Here is an 8,052-nt window from a genome sequence, read left to right on the forward strand (position 1 = left end):
GACTCTCCCTGGTAATCGCTCTATCCAAGCTTTGAGAGTTTTGACTATATTGGTTGCCGATCACTGCCTGCTGCTGGGTAAGAACTGGTAAGAATTTGAGATTTGCTTGACGGATTTGTGCCACCCACCACCACCACCATTTGTTAGTAGTCTGTAGGATCATATTCTTGTGTGTTTCTATTGCTGCTAACCATGCTAGGATCACAAGCCGACAAGATTGACTGGGAGAACACGACGAATAAGGAGTTGCATGATAAATTTCAGCAAATGATGACTGAACAGGTGCAAGATGTGCTGAAATTTTTTGAAGAGGCCATGGATAAGATAACTGGCTTTGAGAAGACGTTCGAAACAAAGCTCGATAACAAATTTAATGAAGTGCTTGCGCGTCTTCCACAACCACCACCGGCTGCACCTGCCGCACCTCTGCCACAACAACGACTACCTCCACGTCGCGAAACAGCCCTCCGCTGAGCGAGCCGTGTCCCTCTTGAGCCTGGCCAAACTGTTGGTGCTGCTGTTGATACTTCTGTGGCTCCTTCTGCTGATGAGGCGGAGGATGATTATGCGGGAGATTACGAGGATGAAGTTGATCAAAATCAGAACTACGTGCAACCACCAGCACGCGGTTGTCCACATGCAAATAATCGCAATGGTAGGGCTGCATTACCAGCTCAGGTACGAGATCATGACCATCTTCCTAAACTGAAATTGAATATTCCACCATCTGAGGGTAGATATGTTCCTGATATATATCTTACTTGGGAGTTAGAAACTGAACAACGTTTTACATGTTTAGAATATCCCGAGGAGAGACATGTTGCTGCTGCACTTTGTGCTTTCACTAGTTTTGCTTGTGTGTGGTGGTCTGAACATCGTAGATTATATCCGAATAATATTCCAACTACTTGGGCTGCTTTGAAAACTGCTATGCGTACTCGTTGGGTTCCACCATATTACCAACGTGAATTACTTCAAAAATTGCAGTGTTTAAGACAAGGAAAAAATTCTGTAGAGGAATATTATCAGGAATTACAAACTGGCATGATTAGATGTGGTATTGTTGAGGATAATGAAGCTATGCTTGCACGTTTTATGGGTGGATTAAATAGAGAGATTCAGACCATTCTAGAGTATAAGGAGTATAATAATATCACTCGTTTATTCCATCTTGCTTGTAAAGCTGAACGTGAAGTGCAGGATCGACAGGCATTGGCGCGAACTAACTTTGCAGGTCGACCTTCATCATGGACACCACGTGCATCCTCTACTTCGACTGCACCATCACCTCCATCAGGTGCCACCTCCAACCGTGATACAAGAAAGCAGGCACAACCACCCCTATCTGCCAAGAGCACACCTGTCGGGCCTGCACAGAGCTCTTCTTCTTCCATGGCATCAACATGGCACACAAGTGATATTATTTGTCGTCGTTGTAAGGGAAGAGGTCATTATGCGAGAGAATGCAAATCTCAGCGTGTGATGATTGCTACTGAGGATGGTGGGTATGAGTCCGCTACTGACTATGATGAGGAGACTTTGGCTCTTATTACACGTGAAGAACATGGTGGAGATGATTCTGAAAATGAGACGCAATACATGGCTCCTGAAGACGCTGACGGGTATGAATGTTTAGTTGCTCAACATGTTCTGAGTGTGCAGGTCACACAAGCAGAGCAAAATTAGAGGCATAATTTGTTCCATACAAAGGGAGTTGTGAAGGAACGTTCTGTTCGCGTCATCATAGATGGAGGGAGCTACAACAACTTGGCTAGCATGGAGATGGTGGAGAAGCTATCTCTCACCACAAGACCACATCCACATCCTTACACATCCAATGGTAACACGTACTGTTCGTGTGCATTTTAGTATCTAAACATATGCTGATTATGTTGATTGTGATGTGGTACCTATGCAAGCATGCTCCTTATTACTTGGTAGACCATGGCAATTTGATAAAAATTCTGTACACCATGGTAGAAACAATCAGTATACTCTTGTTCATAAGGATAAAAATATTACTTTGCTTCCTATGACTCCTGATTCCATTTTCAAAGATGACATTAATAGAGCTAGTAAAGCAAAACAGGAGAAAAATAAGAGTGAAAATCAGATTGTGGCAAAAGAATTTGAGCAACAAATGAAACCTAATAATAAAGCATCTAGTGTTGCTTCTGAAATTAAATTGAAAAGTGCATGTTTACTTGCCACAAAATCTGATATTGATGAGCTAGATTTTAGCAAATTTGTTTGCTATGCTTTTGTGTGCAAAGAGGCATTATTTTCATTCGAGGATGTGCCTTCCTCTTTGCCCCCTGCTGTCACTAACATTTTGCAGGAGTTCGCCAACGTCTTTCCACAAGACGTGCCACCAGGATTACCACCTATTCGAGGGATTGAGCATCAAATTGACTTAATTCCTGGTGCATCGCTACCCAACCGTGCACCATACCGTACCAATCCAGAGGAGACGAAGGAGATTATGCGTCAAGTACAGGAGCTGCTCGACAAAGGTTATATACGCGAATCTCTTAGTCCTTGTGTTGTTCCTATTATACTTGTGCCTAAAAAGGATGGTACATCACGTATGTGTGTTGATTGTAGAGGCATTAATAACATTACTATTCGTTATCGTCATCCTATTCCTAGGCTAGATGATATGCTTGATGAATTGAGTGGCTCTACAATATTTTCAAAAGTTGATTTGCGTAGTGGATACCATCAAATTCGTATGAAACTGGGAGATGAATGGAAAACAACATTTAAAACTAAGTTTGGTTTATATGAGTGGTTAGTCATGCCTGTTGGGTTACTAATGCACCTAGTACTTTCATGAGACTAATGAACGAAGTTTTACGTGCTTTCATTGGACGATTTGTGGTAGTCTATTTTGATGATATACTGATTTATAGCAAATCTTTGGAAGAACATTTGGAACATTTACGTGTTGTTTTTATTGCTCTACGTGATGCACGTTTGTTTGGTAAACTTGGGAAGTGCACCTTTTGCACCGACCGAGTATCTTTTCTTGGCTATGTTGTTACTCCACAGGGAATTGAAGTTGATAAAGCCAAGATTGAAGCTATTGAGAGTTGGCCGCAGCCCAAAACGGTCACACAAGTGAGGAGTTTTCTTGGACTCGCTGGTTTCTATAGGCGTTTTGTGAGAGATTTTAGCACCATTGCTGCACCTCTCAACGAGCTTACAGAGAAGGATGTGCCTTTTGTTTGGGGTACCGCACAGGAAGAAGCCTTCATGGTATTGAAAGATAAGTTGACACATGCTCCTTTACTCCAACTTCCTGATTTTAATAAGACTTTTGAGCTTGAATGTGATGCTAGTGGAATTGGATTAGGAGGTGTGTTATTACAAGATGGCAAACCTGCAGCATACTTTTTTGAAAAATTCAGTGGGCCTAGTCTGAACTATTCTACTTATGATAAAGAATTATATGCTCTTGTTCGAACCATAGAAACATGGCAACATTATTTATGGCCCAAAGAATTTGTTATACATTCTGATCATGAATCTTTGAAACACATTAAAAGTCAAGCAAAACTGAACCGTAGACATGCTAAATGGGTTGAATTCATTGAGACTTTCCCTTATGTCATTAAACACAAGAAGGGTAAATAAAATGTTATTGCTGATGCATTGTCTCGTCGCTATACTATGCTTTCACAACTTGACTTCAAAATATTTGGTTTAGAGACCATCAAAGATCAACATGTGCATGATGCTGATTTTAAAGATGTAATGCAGAATTGTAAAGAAGGAAGAACATGGAACAAGTTCATTATTAATGATGGCTTCGTGTTCCGTGCTAAAAAGCTATGCATTCCTGCTAGCTCTGTTCGTCTTTTGTTGTTGCAGGAGGCGCATGGAGGAGGATTAATGGGACACTTTGGCGTGAAGAAGACGGAGGACGTACTTGCTACACATTTCTTTTGGCCAAAGATGAGACGGGATGTTGAGCGTTTTGTTGCTCGCTGCACTACATGTCAAAAAGCTAAGTCACGACTCAATCCTCCTGGTTTATATATGCCTTTGCCTGTACCTAGTGTTCCTTGGGAGGATATATCTATGGACTTTGTTTTCGGTTTACCTCGAACAAAGAAGGGGAGGGATAGCATATTTGTTGTCGTGGATAGATTCTCGAAAATGGCACACTTTATACCATGTCATAAAAGCGATGATGCTGTTAATGTTGCTGATTTGTTCTTTCGCGAAATTATTCGCTTGCATGGTGTGCCAAATACTGTTGTTTCAGATCGTGATACTAAATTTCTTAGCCACTTTTGGAGATGTTTATGGGCTAAGTTGGGGACTAAACTGCTTTTTAGTACTACTTGTCACCCCCAAACTAATGGTCAGACTGAAGTAGTCAATAGAACATTGTCTACTATGCTTAGGGCTGTTTTGAAGAATAACAAGAAAATGTGGGAAGAATGCTTGCCTCATATTGAATTTGCTTATAATCGGTCGCTGCATTCTACTACTAAGATGTGCCCTTTTGAAATTGTGTATGGTTTCCTACCTCGTGCACCTATTTATTTGTTGCCTCTTCCATCTTCGGAGAAGGTTAATTTTGATGCTAAACAACGTGCTGAATTGATCTTAAAGATGCATGAGTTAACTAAGAAAAACATTGAGTGTATGAATGCTAATATAAACTTGCTGGGGCTAAGGGTAGAAAACATGTTGTGTTTGCACCTGGAGATCTTATTTGGTTACATTTGCGTAAGGATAGATTTCCTAATTTTCGCAAATCAAAGCTAATGCCACGTGCTGATGGTCCTTTTAAGGTGTTAGAGAAAATAAATGATAATGCATATAAACTTGAGCTGCCTTCAGATTTTGGGGTTAGTCCCACTTTTAACATTGCAGATTTGAAGCCTTACTTGGGTGAGGAAGATGAGCTTCCGTCGAGGACGACTTCAATTCAAGAAGGGGAGGATGATGAGGACATCACTAACAAAGTTACACCCACAGCCCCTACTGATACATATACAGGACCAATTACTAGAGCTCGTGCACGCCAATTAAATTACCAGGTACTTTCATTTCTTGGTAATGATTCTGATGTTCATGAGAATATGATGCTGCCTAAATTGGATACATTTTTCTTGCTTACAAATGAAGGGCCTAGCTTGGACAAGAAGGATGATCATTGGAGCAAGATCAAGCATGGAGATGATGGCATGCGCAAGGGGAACAAGAACAGAGTTACAAGTGATGATTTCAGGACTTTGAAGCCACCATAATGAGTGCATGAAGCCTTGGACTAAATATACAAGATGCACCATCATAAATTTTGTCCAGAGGCTATTCTAGGTGCTGCGTCACCTTATTATTGGGCCAGGCCCATGTAATTTCGAAATACATAAGTATAGGCTGTTTTTAGAGTTCGTATGTGTGGGGAAACAAGAGATAGGGTTGGTTTCGGACCCCTTCCCCAAGGGCCCCAAAATTCCCCCCTCTTCCTCCATTTATACAGCCCTTAGGGCACCGTTTAGACTTTGGGTTTTGTTTAGATTAAAAGTTCGCCATAGCTGCAACTTCGCATACTTCGTTTGTGTTCAGCGACCAGACCAAGGCGTCACAGAACCCCACCTTCATTAATAAAGCTTTCCTCTTATATTCGCAATATCCAGATTGCAATCTTAGTTTCTTGCTCATTCTTCGTTTGCTCGCAAGAAACAGGACCTCGTGGTCAGGTTGATCGTGCTCCGGCGTGGTCAATAACCCTCGGAAGTTGGTTTAGCGATTGGTAAGGCGCGACGTCTCGCACGTTCATAGTCGGATCGTCAAGGTCGACTCCCACAGAAAACGATAGCCACCATCTCAACGAAACATCGGGACACCTTCGCCTCTATCATGAAGTCAAACTTGGGAGCATCATCTTGGAGCTCATCGGGCTTGGACATCTTGGTGGTACTAGCCTCATGCTCGTCGTCTTTGAGCTTGGTCTTCGAGAAGTGTGCTTGGGGTGGAGAAGCCTTGGCCTTCATGAGTTCTTGTTCTGCCTTGAGAGCACCAATGTAGTTGTCGTCGAGGGACTTGTAGTTCTTGAGGAAGATAGTCTTGGAGATGTCGTTGTTCAATCCCATCATGAAGTGGAACTTCATTGACAGGGGGTCATCCATGCCGGCTCGTCGCAAGGCATGCTTCATCTCCTTGAAGTACTCGTCGATGAACTTGGATCCTTGGGTGGTGTTCTCCAATTGGCATAGAAGTTGTTCCGTGTAGGTTGGAGGCACAAACTCTCTCCGCAAAGCTCTCTTTGTCTTGGGCCAACTCATGTCGTAGGTCTCCAAAGGTGTGTGAAGCCATGATGTCGAGGCGTAGTCGTGGAAGTTTCTTGTGGCGCACTTCACTTGATCTTCGGGAGGAACTTGATGTAGCTTGAGGTAGTCGTCCATTAGGTGCTCCCACTCGAGATACTCCTCGGGTTCTTGAGTCCCATAGAAAGGAATATCGTGGTCGTTGTCGAGGTCGTAGTAGCTCGTGGAAGTCATGGATTTGATCTTAGGGAGTTTCTCTTGAGCATAGTCTTGAGGTGCTTGTTGTCGAAGATGCCGTATGTCCATAGGCGAAGATGCCTTGAAGTCGGTTGGCGAAGATGCCAAGGGAGATGGTGAAGTCGTTGAGCGGTTTTTGGTGTTGAGCTCTTGACCTTCACATTCTTGTTGCTGATGGTGTCGATGCTGATGTGACCTTGCCGGAGATGGTATCTCGGAAGCATGTGCTCTTGAGCGTCTTCTCGAAGATGAGGAAGTTCGCTTGTAGGACTTGATGAGGGCTTTGATCTCCTCCATTTGAGCTTGCATCTTGGTGTCGGTACAGTTTTTCGTTGCATCGAACTCGTCGTTGTTGTTGTAGACCGAAGGTGAAATGCCTTGCCTATCCATCACAAGACTCGAGTAGAGGTGAGTAGGAAATGAGATAAACGATATCAAGTTACCTTTTCCCAAAGTTGAGGATGTATCCTGTTTCACTCAGTGTGAGATGAAAGAATAGTGGAATTGGTGCCGGACTTTTTCACTCACACCTACAAACTAAAGCTTATGGAGTAGCTCGGTGAGGATAGTGGCACAAAAATTTAATGCAAAATGTTAGCAAGAGTCAATAATGTTAAAAGAGATTCACAAATTCGCAAGTGAAACAAGTAGACCAATAGCAATGAATGGCACACGGAAACGCACACACATGGAGTCCACAGAAAACGCTCGTGTTTCACAACTCAAGAGAGACGCTAGCACGATTGCTCTATAGGCGGATACGACACTTGTGCACAACCTATGATATGCAAAATGTATCAACTTCTATCCCAAGTATGCTATGTATGTATGGCTCCCGATGTTTCTCTCAAGATGATCCAAGATGATCGGATATGAAAATCTTATATGCAATGTGGTATGATGCTTTGGCTCTTGCTTACAAGCTCTTTGTTCACTCTTTTTCTTTGCTTAAAAGCTTATCCTTTTTTTGGATAGCCACTATGCGAAATGCACAAACCAAGATAGCAATTTTGTATATGCGGGAACAATCTTGTGACACGAGAGATGATATGATAGCAAGATGATACCAATATGATATGGTATATATGCAATGGAAGGTGTAGACCAATGATCACTAATGTGCACAAGTAACGTTGCCGGCAATACTCAAATGGCTAGTCTCGATAGGCAAGTAACGCAAAATGGGCTAGGGGTTAACAATGCAATTGCAAGGTAATATACAATGGAGGGATACCACGATACCAACATGATATGGAGGTTATCGTCCGTGGCGATGATGAGTGGCGGTGTTCTTGATGTAGATACCAAGATGATGGAGACTTGTCCCTAAGTAGCCGAAACACCTTAGGAAACGGAAAAACCGCGAACTCAAAATCTCAAAAACGTCAAATGTCAGATGGTAGTAGCGAGAAAGCGGTAGTGGTTTTGCGGAAGCTCAATGGGATTGCGGAAATGCAATGATGGGTTTTGAGACGTAATGCGGAAGTGGAGGGTAAGGTATTGGACTATACACGGTGTCGGAGTTGGAAGC

The sequence above is a fragment of the Aegilops tauschii genome, chromosome 7 (assembly GCF_002575655.3).
Source record: "Aegilops tauschii subsp. strangulata cultivar AL8/78 chromosome 7, Aet v6.0, whole genome shotgun sequence".
Lineage (NCBI taxonomy): Eukaryota > Viridiplantae > Streptophyta > Magnoliopsida > Poales > Poaceae > Aegilops > Aegilops tauschii.